The sequence below is a fragment of the Protopterus annectens genome, chromosome 4.part1, assembly GCF_019279795.1.
Source record: "Protopterus annectens isolate FY-2018-M chromosome 4.part1, PAN1.0, whole genome shotgun sequence".
Classification (NCBI taxonomy): domain Eukaryota; kingdom Metazoa; phylum Chordata; order Ceratodontiformes; family Protopteridae; genus Protopterus; species Protopterus annectens.
Genome location: NC_056734.1, coordinates 773,279,386 through 773,291,958, shown reverse-complemented (window position 1 = coordinate 773,291,958; position 12,573 = coordinate 773,279,386). Strand labels below are relative to the sequence as shown.

At 45.0% G+C, this 12,573-nt stretch overlaps 1 protein-coding gene across 1 annotated transcript in view; it reads right to left on the bottom strand.

The window, feature by feature from the left end:
* DHX36 (DEAH-box helicase 36) overlaps positions 1–12,573 on the bottom strand; it is a gene marked incomplete in the record, with an annotated part of 1,900,459 nt that overhangs the window by 168,264 nt on the left and 1,719,622 nt on the right.

Genomic DNA, 12,573 nt, shown 5'->3' with positions numbered 1-12,573 from the left:
AGCCATTAAACATAGAATATATTATTTAAAAACTGAATTCAAGACATGTATGTACAGTGGATATAAAAAGTGTACACATCCCTGTTAAAATGCCAGGTTTTTGTGATATAGAAAAATGAGAAGACAATAAATCATTTCAAAACTTTTCCCACCTTTAATGTGACCTATAACATGGACAATTCAATTGAAAAACAAATCTGCTAGGGGGAAAAAATATAAAAAAATAAAAAGCGTACAATACGCTGGTTGCATAAGTGCGCACACCCTTAAACTAATACTTTGTTGGGTGTGCACAATCTTAAACTTATACTTTGTTGAAGGACATTTTGATTTAATTACAGCATTCAGTCTTCTTGGGTACACATCTGCCATCACTTAAAGAGACTCTGATTAACCCCAAATAAAGTTCAGCTGTCCTAGTACAATTTTCCTGACATTTACTCAGTTGCCTGCTGCAGCAAAAGCTATGGTTCGCAGACAGCTTACAAAGCATCAAAGGGATCTCATTGTTGAGAGGTATCAGTCAAGAGAAAAGGACAAAAAAATTTCCACACCATTAGATATACAATGGAACACAGGAAGACAGTCAACAAAAAGTAGAGAAAATATGGGACAACAGTGATGTTGCAATGAACTGGACATCCCTCCAAAATTGAAGAAAAGACAAGATGAAAACTGGTCAGGGGGGTTGCCAAGAGACTTACAGCAACACTGAAAGAGCTGCAGGAATTTCTGTCAAGTACAGGTTGTATACTACAAGTGACAACAACCTCCCATATTCTCCATATGCCTGGACTATGGGGTAGGGTAGCAAGATGGAAGCCTTTTCTTGCACAGAAAAAAATACAGGCCTGGCTAAAATTTGCAAAACAACACATCAAGTCTCTCAAAAGCATGTGGGAAAATGTGCTATGGTCTGATGAGACCAACGTTGAACGTTTTGGTCACAATTGAAAAAGGTATGTTTGGTGCAAAAACAACACTTTGCATCACCAAAAGAACACCATCCCCACGGTGAAGCATGGTTGTATCATGGTTTGGGATTGCTTTTCTTCAGCTGGAACTGGGGCTTTAGTCAAAGTGGAGGGAATTATGAACAGTTCCAAATACCAGTCACGTTTGGCCCAAAATCTTAAGGGGTCTGCTAGAAAGCTGAAGATGAGGAATTTCACCTTTCAACACGACAATGATCCCAAGTATACATCCAAATCAACAAAAGAATGGCTTCATCAGAAGAAAAAAAGAAGTTATGTACTCATCATAACGTTCCATGTTGGTAGTCCATCTCACCCTTCATTTTTACGTATGGGTTCGGAGTCGATCCTCGGCTCCGACACGGTCGATTTACATGCTTGAAGACTTCTGGTTGGCTCGTGGCTATGCAGGTATCCCATAGTGCACCAGTACAAACCCCAGATCTTGTTTGCTGCTCACTAGAAGAAAAAAAACATAACAGACAAACCAATACTAAAGGGTCTCCAACCAAAGATAACCAAATTATTATCTCCAGATCTTCCAGAATGGGGGCAGGAGGGCGGGTTGGTAAAAATGAAGGGTGAGATGGACTACCAACATGGAATGTTATGGTGAGTACATAACGTCTTTATGTTGTGTAGTCCAATCTCATCTTCATTTTTACATATTGGACAGCGTCCCTAGCACCTTATTCTTGGGTGGCTCACTGGAAAATACTCCTAAGCACTATGGAGCCAAAGGATGCTCTACTCCTGGAAGCTAAATCCAATTTGTAATGTATAATAAAAGTGTGAGGGGTAGCCCAGTAGCTGCTGCACAAATATTATCAAGTGGGACCCTGGTTTGAAAGGCTGCAGAGGTAGACAGCGACATGACAGAATGAGCCTTGATCCTGCAGGGTAAAGGTCTTCCCTCCAAACTGTAGATAAAGGCTATGCAACTTGAAATCCAGTTAGATAGTGTAACTTTAGAAACTGGTAAGCCCAATCTTGAGTCAGAAAAGGAAATTAATAGTTGATCTGATTTCCTAAATTCCTTAGTCCGCTGTAAATAAAAATGTAATTGTCTATGAACGTCCAGCTGATGAAAATTGTATTCAGCTGCATTACAGTGATTAGGGAAGAAAACTGGGAGTTCTATGGATTGATTTAAGGTAGCAGGGGAACAGACTTTGGGGACAAAGGAGGGATTAGTACGCAGTGACACCCTGTCTTTGTAAAAGATAAAATAAGGTGGCTTGTAGCTCCGATACTCGTCTAGCTGACGTAATAGCTACCAAAAACAAATTCTTCCAAGACAAAAGTTTCAATGAAGATGAGTGGGAAGGTTCAAACGGGGGAGAAGTCAGTTTGGACAACACAAAATTTAAATCCCAAGAAGCTACAGGTTCTTGCAGCGGTGGTCTCAGTAGAGTGGTTCCTTTCAAAAAGGTCTTGCATAGCTTATGCAACATTAGATTGGCATCCGGAAACCCTAAGTGGAAATGAGAAACTGCCGCCAATTGGTCTCTGACAGTGGCAGTGGCAGATCCCTGATGGAAAAGCTCGGAGAGAAATTCCAAAATCACAGGGATAGAAGCAGTGTAGGGATCTATATTCATTTTCTGTGCCCAAACAGAAAATCTTTTCCATTTACTGCCAAACAGCTTCCTAGTCGAAGGTTTATGGGAGGACATAAGAATATGTGATACTGAGGATGATACATCATGAAGCCTAACTAGGAATGGAAATGGAGCAGCCACGCTCTCAATTTGAGGGTGTGGATTGAGGGATGTAATGAACTTGACATGCGAGTCAACAGATCTGGAGCTGGGTCCAGGATCCAAAGATCGTCCAGGAGAAGAGGTTCAAGGAAGGGGAACCAGACCTGAGGAGGCCAGTAAGCAGCAATGAGGATCAACTTGCTTCCCAGCTGACTAGCTTTCTGAATTACTGAGGAAATGGAGGAAAGGCATAGAGAAGTCCCATGGGCCAATCGTGAGCCAGAGCATCTCTCGGTGTCTCCCCCAGAGAGGGAATGAGGGAAAAATAGCTGCTGCATTTGGCATTGACTGGACTGGCAAAAAGGTCACAGCAATGCTGTCCCCATTTTCGGAAAATCTGTTCCACTGTTTCCCATTTCAGAGACCACTTGTGAGGCAGTAGAATCACCCGGCTGAGCTTGTCAGCTATCACATTGGTCGTTCCTGGAATGTGCGTTGCAACCAGAAAGTGCTGGGAAGAAATCGCCCATTCCCAAACTCGCATGGCCTCTCGACAGAGTGGGTAAGATCTGGTACTGCCCTGTTTGTTGATATACCAAACTACCGACATGCTGTCTGATTGTATCGCAATAGTCCCTAGAGGAAGAAGGTCTCGAAGTGCTTGCAATGTCAGGAGCACTGCCCTCATCTCCAGAACATTGATATGTAGGTGAGCCTCGTGTTCTTGCCATATGCCTTGGACAGTCCTGCCGAGATAATGTCCCCCCCAACTGATCTGGGAGGCATCCGTGGTCACAGTAGCAACGGGTTGGGCAGGAACAAAGGGGGTGCCTGTGATCAACTGGTTAGGAGCTATCCACCAAAGAAGGTCCTTCTTGCATGATTCTGTCAGCAGGATAGGATGACTCAGAAAGAGATATTGGAAGGACCACTGGGAAGACAGAAGCCACAAGCCACTGAAGAATTCTCATGTGCAACCTGGCTAATGGTACTAATAGAATGGTGGAAGCCATAGGTCCAAGAAGCTGAAGAACCCACTTCGCTTTGACCTTCCGCAACGGAAGAAAACGTTGAATTTGAGAGATTAAGTATTGTGCCCTTTCGGCAGGGAGACGAGCTGTCATGTTCACTGTGTCTACCTCTGTGCCTATAAAAATCACAGATTGAGGGGACAATAATGCAGATTTTTCTCAATTTATGGAGATCCCTAACTGAGCACAAAGCTGAATAGTGGTGTCCCTGTTTTGGAGGAGTAGATGCCTGGTGGGGGCGGTCAGGAGCCAGTTGTCCAAATATGGAAACACCTGGAATCCCCGACGTCTCAGGTGAGCTGTCACTACTGCCATGCATTTGGTGAACACCCTGGGGGCAGTGGTGAGACCAAAGGGCAGAGCATGAAATTGATAGTGACTGGCTCCCAGCTGGAAGCGTAGATGTCTCCTGGACACCTTGTCCATTTTTATATGGTAGTAGGCGTCTTGGAGATCTAGACAGCACATCCAATAGTCTTTCCCTAACAATGGGAGTATCGACTGCAGTGTTACCATCCAAAACTTATCCTTCTTCACGGATTCGTTTAATCTGCTGAGGTCCAATATTGGCCTCCAATCTCCAGTTCGTTTTGGTACTAAAAATAACCTGGAGTAAGTTCCGGATCCTATCTGGTCTGCTGGGATGGACTGGATGACTCTTTTAAGAGCAACTTGTTGATCTCCACAGTTGCCTGATCCCTGTGACTGGGTGGTACATCTGGGATCTTCTTGGGAACAAACAGTGGAAGGGAAAAGGGTATAATATAGCCTCTGGTAACAACACTTTGTACCCACTTGTCTTGAGTGATATTTAGCCAGGCTACTGGATACAAAGAAATGTGACCCCCGACCGGCCCCAGAGAAACGCAGTCAGGCCCCACATCAGGAGCACTGATAAGGCCATCCCCAAAAGGAATCAGGGCCTTGCTGGTATTGCGGACTGCCCCTGCCTCTAAAGCAACGTCTCCCATTTCCTCCTCCTCCTCTGAAGGAGGGTTCACCCTGTGTGACCGGAAAGACCCTCTGGGACTTTTTGAACCACATTTTACCACCCCTTTGACCTTTGGGGTATGGTCGAGAGGGAACAGTTAAACGTACTCCCACAGCAGAAAGCATCTTTCCTTCTTGCTCACACCGAGTGAGTGTATCCTTCACCTTAGAACCAAACAATGACGAACCATCAAATGGGGCATTGGTGAAAGTAGACTTGAACGGTTCCACAAAATTACACAAGCACATCCAGGAGTGGTGCCTCAGGGCATCTCCTGAACCCGCTGCTCTACTCACTCCATCAGCGGCATAGGAGATAAGCCACATGGAGGAGTTAACTACAGAATTTAAGGTGGACAACTGAGCAGAAATCTTGTCAGGGACTCCCTCAGTACACGCACCTTGTATAGTCTCCTAACTCCTTGAAAAGATCCCTCTGCAATCTCGTGAAGTGAGTGAGATAGTTCAACGATCGAAGGTTAAATGCCGCTGAACTAAAGATACGCTTCCCAAATCTGTCCATCTGTCGAGAACCTTTGTTTGGCAGATGAACAAAGGAAGAAGTCTCCACCAGGTCCTTCTTTGTGGCTGCCGCCACCACGGCATCTACGGGAACGCCCTCAGACAAAAATTCTACCAGGAGGGGCAGCCAGAAACTTATTAGGTCTCCTGGGGACTGGCTCCACGGCATCAGGAGTATCCCACACCTTTCGACTAACTAAATCCATCAGTTCGTCAAAAGGTGGAGACACCCAAGAGGCAGAAGGTTGAGACCTGAAAGCCTTCAGGTACACCAACTCCTCATCAGAAGGGTTGACAGTGGGCCAGTCGCATCTCTGCTTAATGATCTCCAGGATGTCCACAATGGAGACATCATCAGAGGACGACTTTGGGGACCCTTCAGACTCCGCGAGGTCAGTGTCCGATGTCAAAGACTCATCCTGGGAGTCAACATGCTTCCTCTTACATAACCTCTTCCAGGGAGTGTCCTCGAAAGGACATTCCAAGGAGGCCTCGGAAGAGTGGGGGCCACCAGCCGATGGCTCCTGAGGCTGAGGGTCTCTGCTGTCTCCAGAGAGAGTAGGGGCTGAGATGGAAGTAGGTGCTCTCGGGGGAAGAGTGCTGGTACCACTGGTAGGAGATGGAGAATGAGACAGCACGCTCCTCACCATCTCAAACACTGATCTCTCTGGCTACGAAGACCTCCTCCACTCCGAACAGACAAAGGTTGACGTCAGTGCCAGAGCCGTTGGCTCTTAGGTAGATGTAGGGTCTGAGCTCACTCTGGCCGACGCACCGAGAGGAAGGCTCAGAACCAAAGATCATCGATTCCAACCCTCCCTGTCGGTGCCGACAGGAGAGCTTCAGCCCCTGGACACGAAGGACGGCACTGAGCGTGTCGGAGCCGACCCCGGCTCCAAAGCAGTGACAAGGTGCTGGAACCTATAGTTCCTCTAGTGGCACCAAGCACTCCGGCTCCGAAGGGCCAACAAGGCTCAGAGGCGGAATAGCAGACAAGGGCAAAGCTGGATCGAGTGGCTCTGGAGCCAGCTGGGTCGGACCCAACAATAATTTTGGTAAAGCAGAAGACTTCAAGAGTCTCAACACTACCCTCTCCACATCTTCTTCCGAAAGGCTCCTGGAAGACATTGTAGGGGATCCTGACCTAGATGGCACTGGAGACTTCAGTAACATGGAAACTGGTAGGGAATAGACAGCCCGGCTCAGAGTAACAGAATCAACTGCTGATTCAATCGGTTCAGAGGTCAGCTCCGAAACACTTGGAACCGACTCTGACACCATAATGGTGCTCTCCTTCAGCTCCGAAGGCTGTGGAGTCAAGGAGGCAGATTTTGACTGTTTAGGAGGCGGCTCCAAGACACCAGCCGGTGCCAGAGAAGGCCTTTTTGAAGATTTAGATTTGCTACACTTGGACGAAGCTGAAGAACTGGATAGAGCTTTCTCAAAGGATGATTTTAGTAGACCCTTGAGTATAAGCTTGTTCTTTCTCTCCTGTAACACCCTAGGAGAGAAAGCATGGCAGAACAAGTATGATTCCTGCAAGTGGATGGCCTCTAAACAGTAGACACTGCTACTGTGGCCATCCATTAAAGACATCTTTTGGGAGCAATTCATGCACTTCTTAAAACTCGAAGGTTTGTGCACCTTAATCTCCTTAGACATTCCACACACACACACCCAGGAAAGGAAGAAGGGGAGAGGACTAGGTCCTCTAACTAAAACAGGCCTAGCCCTACAGAAGGAATAACACAAGGACTAGGTCCTCGAACGTAAACGGGCCTAGCCCGGTGGACAGAAAGCTAGGTCTTCTAATTTAAACAAACCAGAAAGGAGAAAAACTCATGCATACAGAAGCTGAACGACTCTATTTACTAAAAAATTTTTAATAACTATAGTACTAGGGAAGGAAACTTCAACCCTAATTAACAAGCGGATCCCCACCAAAAATACAATCACTGAAGAAACTAAGCTGACTGTCAAAGGAAACCCAATAACGATCAGAAATAACAACAGGAGCCCCTGTTAACTACCAGCGGAAAACCCCCAAAACTAACACTCTGAGAGAAAAAAAACAAGGCACAACGGCACTTACAAGGAACCCTAAACTGGCACACAGGATACCAGACTAACAACAAGTTTAAACTAAGATTGCACCAAAAGGGCAAACAACACAACTGCCTAGGATAATAGCAACCCTAACAACACAACATAAACTCTAATACTATATATGTAAATAGAAAGAATTTGAAACTTAGCCAGAGCCAAGAGAAGCACGACCGAACTCGATGCGGCAAACGAGATCTGGGGTTTGTACTGGTGCACTATGGGATACCTGCTTAGGCACGAGCCAACCAGAAGTCTTCGAGCTTGTAAATCGGCTGAGTCAGAGCAGAGGATCGGCTCTGAACCCATATGTAAAAATGGGGGTGAGATTGGACTACACAAGATTTAATGTTTTGGAATGGCCCAGCCAGAGCCCAGACCTAAATCCAATAGAAAATCTGTGGGGTGACCTGAAGAGGGCTGTTCACAGAAGTCTTCGCAATCTGACAGATTTAGAGCACTTTTGCAAGGAAGAGTGGGGAAATATTTCCAAGTCAAGATGTGCCATGCTAAATAGACTCCTACCCAAGAAGACTGAATGTTGTATTTAAATCAAAAGATGCTTTAACAAAGTATTAGTTTAAGGGTGTGCACACTTATGCAACCAGCTTATTGTACTTTTTTATTTTTTATATTTTCCCCTCAACAGATTTGTTTTTCAATTGAACTGTACAGGTTATAGGTCACATTAAAGGTGAGAAAAGTTCTGAAATTATTTATTGTGGTCTCATTTTTTATATCACAAAAACCTGGCATTTTAACAGGGGTGTGTAAACTTTTTATATCCACTTGTAGCAACACAGGCATTCTAAATACTAATTCTAAATGAAGAACAAATAACATGCAATTGTATGAGCCAAATTAATTCCAGTCAGGGAAAAGAAAGCCACGTTAAGTGTAGTCTGCAAACCTATAAAGGGAGAAAAGGCTAAAGGATAGACCATTACAAGCTAAAGAGACTGCTGCACCCAGTGGCTCCTCAAATGTTAACCAGGATGGCTGCTTCTACTCTGGACCTCCCAGAGTACTCCAACAAAGAAAGTCTAAGAAAAGTTAAATTAAAATGCTGACCTTCAGAAATGTTCTCTAGGATGATGGAGTTGCCAAAAAAAAATTCAATCGATGCATTTCTGCTTGTTTAGAAATTATAAATAAAATAATAAACTGAACAGGGTTTCACTTGTGTGTTTAGTGAGTATTGTGAGTCTGTTGTAGACGCATCTAATGAAAGCAGTGTAATAAATGATTGATTACAAAGTGAATCCCAGAGTCGTAACCTGAAATCTAAGGGACAGTCAAGGTGTAATCAGACTTAAATGAGGTTGCAATGAAGTGGAAGAATAAAGAAGTTATGTACTCACCATAACATTCCAAGTTTGTAGTCCATCTCGCCCTTCATTCTTACATATGGGTTCGGAGCCAATCCTCGGCTCCAACTCGGCCGATTACAAAGCTTGAAGTCTCTCAGTTGGCTCGTGGCAAGGTAGGCATTCCACAGTGCACTAGTAAGAATCCCCAGATCTTGTTTGCTGCTGTCTAAAAAAAAAAAAAAAAAAAAAATGACAGAAAGTATTTCCAAAAGGAACAGCAAAGATGAAAGGTCTCCACCCTACAAGAAGACAGATACTATCTTGTCTCCAGATCCTCCAAGGATACATGGACCAGGGTAAGTGGGTAGGTTGGTAAGAATGAAGGGCTAGATGGACTACAAACATGGAATGTTATGGTGAGTACATAACTTCTTTATGTTCTGTAGTCCTATCTCGCCTTCATTCTTGCATATGGGACAGCATCCCTAGCACCTTTTTCTCGGGTGGCTCACGGGAATATATTCCTAAGAACTGTGGAACCAAAGGAGGCTCTACCCCTTGAGGCCAAATCCAACTTGTAATGAGTAATAAAGGTATGAGGGGTAGCCCAAGTTGCTGCTGCACATATACGGTCAATTGGGACTATGGCTTGAAAGGCAGCAGATGTGGATATGGATCTGGTAGAAAGTACAGTTTTGTACCTACCATAAATGTAGATGTTTGAGTGCGCATACAGCTGCAGTCATCACACTCATCACACTTGGGTTATCCTGCCATCAGGCGGGTCCTCGGTCGGCCGAATTCCAAAGTCTAGGTCCGGCGTCGGTTGTCGTCGCTTCTTCCCTGACATCAGTGCGGCAGGGGTATAAAAGAGGCAGCTGACGCCATTTTCTTCAGTTTTTCTTGCCCCAGATGTCAGGTGCCCCCAGAAAGGAAGGCAAAACATGATGTTATGCAAACATACATAAGTAGATAAATCAAAACAGTAGTTGCAAGCAAATACACCATAAAGGAATACCCCAAATAGGTTGTATGATAAAGGTGTTTGGCATAAGCCCTGTCCTAAGAGGGGATGGAGGGAGGGTAACCTGGACTGCAGCTGTATGCGCACTCGAACATCTACATTTATGGTAGGTACAAAACTGTACTATGTTCATCGTGCATACAGCTACAGTCATCACACTTGGGAAGAATCCCAAAGCTAAGTAAGGGTGGCTGGTACTAAACGGAATTAGGAGGGGCTAGAATGCCCTGCAGGACTGCTGTGGCAAAGCCCGCTCTAGATTTTGAGTATAGTGGAAGGTGATAGTGCTTGGAGAAAGTGTGCACTGAACTCCAAATTGCTGCTTCCAAAATGTCCTTGGTAGGGACCCCGCTGAGGAAAGCTGCTGAGGTAGCTGTAGCCCTGGTGGAGTGGGTTCTGATGTATACAGGCACTGACTTTCCATGAAATGAATAACAAAAGCGTATGCTGTGAGCTATCCATTTTGAAATAGTCTGTTTGGAAATAGCTTTTCCTTGAGCACCTGTAGCATAGGACACAAAGAGCTTCTCAGATTTTCTGAATGACTTTGTTCTGTCCAGGTAATAACGAAGTTGCCTGTGAATGTCCAAGAAATGTAGTAGCCTCTCTCCTTTGTTCTGTGGATTTGGATAAAAGGTAGGTAAATGAATAGTCTGATTCAAAGCCACACTGGATACTACCTTTGACATGAAGGTAGGGTTGGTTCGTAAGGAAACCCTGTCCTGATGGAAAATGATGAATGGTTGCACAGCCATGAGGGCCTGTAGCTCCGAAACCCTGCGTGCTGAGGTAATAGCCAGAAGGAAGGCTGTTTTCCATGACAAGTATTGTAGCTCTGCTGTAGCAGCCAGCTCAAAAGGAGGCAGTGTCAGCTTCTCCAATACGAAGTTGAGGTCCCAAGCTGGAGCTGTTGGTTTCCGTGGAGGTTGTATATTTTTTGCCCCTCTGAGGAACTGCCTTAAAAGAGGATGTGAGAATAAAGGAGGATCCGTATTGTACTGTGCTGAAATGGCTGAAGTGTGGATCTTGATGGAAGAGAAGGAAAGGCCACTGTTTAACATCTCAGCTAGGTACTGTAAAATCTGAGGTATATTTATTACCCAAGGATTCTGACCCTTAGCTTGATTCCAGGAACAAAATCGTTTCCATTTGGCGGAGTAGGTTTTTCTATTAGAGGGTCTCCTGGCCTCCAAGATGACTTCCTGTACCTCCTTGGAGAGGAGGGTCTGTTGGCAAATTAAGGTATTCTCCATGCAGCTAGATTTAGAGTTCTGAGCTGGCTGTGAAGGGTCTTGTAATTGTGCTGGGATGAAAGAAGAGGAACTTGCGGAAGGATCCATGGTGGTGAGTGTGACAGGTTCTTTAGGAGAGGATAGCAGTGCTGTTGTGGCCAGTCTGGAGCAATGAGAATCATTTGTGGCCTCTCTGCTCTGGTTTTTAATAGGACTTTGGCCAGTAGAGGTAGAGGCAGGAAGGCATAGACTGTCAATGTTGTCCAATTGAAAGAGAGTGCGCCCACTTTCCAGGCCTGTGGATGATAGGTCCTTGAGCAGAATTTCTCCAACTGGTAATTTCTGTGGGTAGCAAATAGATCTATGTCTGGCTGTCCCCATGCCTGAGTTATCTTTGAGAAGACTTGAGGATGCAACTTCCATTCGTGTGGGTCTGTCATACTTCTGCTTAAGTTGTCTGCCAGTGTGTTTTCCTTTCCTGGCAGGAATTATGCCTGTAGTTGAATTTGTAATTCCAGTGCTGTGCTCCACAGGGTCATGGCTTGCCTGCACAGGGGGTATGAATGCGTTCCCCCCTGTTTGTTTATGTACCACATGACTGTGGTGTTGTCTGTCCTTATTAATAGCTGGCCTGGATGCAGTAGGTCTTTGAAGGTCATAAGAGCATTTTGCACAGCTAGCATCTCCTTTTGGTTGATGTGTAGGTGCATCTCTTTTTGGGACCATTTTCCCTGAATGCACTAACCTGCCATGTGTGGTCCCCAGCCATAGTCTGAGGCGTCTGTTGTGATGATTTGAGTTGCTTGTGGTAAGCAGAAAGGAAGACCCGTGTTTCTTTGGCATGCTTGAGCCCACCACAAAAATTCCTTCTGAAGGCATGGAATGAGTGGTATAATTGTTTCCAAGCTGTGGCTGTGTTGAGACCATAAGTTTTTAGGTACCATTGCAGTTTCCTCATATGCAGCTTTGCAAATGGTATTAGTAGGATACAAGATGCCATGAACCCCAGAGCCTGCAGGATTTTCCTTGCAGTTAGCCTGGTTAAAGTTGCCATTCTGTTGAAGTATTGAGACAGTTGCCCTTGTTTGTCTGGTGTGAGGTAGGCCATCTGGGTCGTCGTGTTTAAGCTGGCACCCAGGAAAATTATCTGTTGAGAAGGTATTAGTTTTGATTTCTTTTTGTTCACTGTGTACCCCAGGCAGTTTAACAGTTTTATTACAAACGCCAGATGTTGCAATAGAATGTCCTTGCTGTCTGCTTGGATCAGGCAGTCGTCCAGATATAGGTAGATTTGGATTCCTCGTTGTCTGCAGAAGGCAATTACTGATGCCAGGCATTTCGTAAACACTCTGGGCGCAGTAGATAAGCCAAAGGGCAATGCAGAGAATTGGTAATGGGTTGAACCTGCAAGAAATCTGAGGTATCTTCTGCAATCTTGTCTGATAGGGACATGCAGGTATGCCTCCTTGAGGTCCAATGTTACCAGCCAAGACTCCTTGCCCAGCATGGGAAGAAGCTGCTGTAATGTGAGCATCTTGAATTTTGGTACATCTAGATATGTGTTTAGAATAGATAGGTCTAAGATGGGTCTCCAATCTTTGTCCTTACTTGGTACCAGAAATAGCCTTGAATAAAAACCTTGACCTTGTTCTTTTGCAGGTACCTCTTGAATTGCTGTCATATC